The sequence below is a fragment of the Mandrillus leucophaeus genome, unplaced genomic scaffold (assembly GCF_000951045.1).
Source record: "Mandrillus leucophaeus isolate KB7577 unplaced genomic scaffold, Mleu.le_1.0 Scaffold1024, whole genome shotgun sequence".
Classification (NCBI taxonomy): domain Eukaryota; kingdom Metazoa; phylum Chordata; class Mammalia; order Primates; family Cercopithecidae; genus Mandrillus; species Mandrillus leucophaeus.
In genome coordinates this window covers 215989-216894 of record NW_012098366.1, presented here as the reverse complement: position 1 = coordinate 216894, position 906 = coordinate 215989, and the positions used below count along the sequence as shown (strand labels likewise).

Below are 906 nucleotides of genomic sequence, written 5' to 3'. Positions count from 1 at the left end.
TTTTTTTTTGGTAGAGACGAGGTCTTGTTATGTTGCCCAGACTGGTCTTGAACTCCTGGGCTCAAGGGATCCTCCCTCCTTGGCCTCTGAAAGTGTCAAGATTACAGGCCTGAGCCACCACACCCAGCCTGTTTGTTGAATAAATGAATGAAGAGCAATGAGCTCACACTTTATGCCATTTGTAATAGCAAGTACGGAGTCAACACTTGCCACTGGCAGGCGTGGGAAAGTGGAGTTTCTCATACTCTTAAGAAGGCTACCTAGCAGTATTTAGGCAAATCAGACTGGCTCTTGGATAGTGGGTACCTTATAAGAATGGATGTGGGTGAGGGTGCAGATTTAAGGATGTTGCTGAGGCAAATGCTATGTTGGTCCTTCCACATACAAGTTACACACCTGCTAAAGAGGAAGATGTATGCTGTGTCAGGTTGCCAGATGGGTGAGTGAAAATGCAGTATGGGGTCATCATGCAGGGGACAATCTCATTTTGTAAACTATGACTTTGAGCCCATGAAGGGTATGTGTATCACAAGGACCTGGGACTGGTTCACCTGCCTCACTTGGGCCAGCTGCACTGAGGCCCCACCTATAAATTCAGGAGATGACACACTCCTCTGAAGGCCTGGAGATCATGTGGTTGGTGAGAGGAGAGCACTAAGAACAGGCTTGGCTCAGAGGAGGATGCTGCTGGATAAGGTGTTATTATCTATTTGATTAAATTAACACACAGAGGAAAAACTCCAACGGACAATACCAGGCTGTCAACAAGTGTGCGGCAAGGAGAAGTGAAAGGGAAAGACTGCCACCTGGGGTGAGTCTCAGAAAAGCATAAACACGAAATGCAGTATCAGGTCTCTATTGAAAGATGACCTTCACATATTGCTAAGTAAAAAAAAAAAAATCGGC

The 906-nt window shown here is 45.9% G+C and overlaps 1 protein-coding gene across 3 annotated transcripts in view; it reads right to left on the bottom strand.

The window, feature by feature from the left end:
* Positions 1–906, bottom strand: part of ZNF250 (zinc finger protein 250) — a 41333-nt gene that overhangs the window by 28222 nt on the left and 12205 nt on the right. Inside the window, exon 1 of one of the 3 annotated variants that reach the window (XM_011977146.1) lies at positions 307–396. The exons of the other annotated variants lie outside the window; for them this stretch is intronic. The gene's annotated coding sequence lies outside the window, so the exon portion shown is untranslated. Of the gene's footprint in view, positions 1–306; positions 397–906 lie in introns of those variants that run through there. 3 annotated transcript variants of the gene reach the window in all.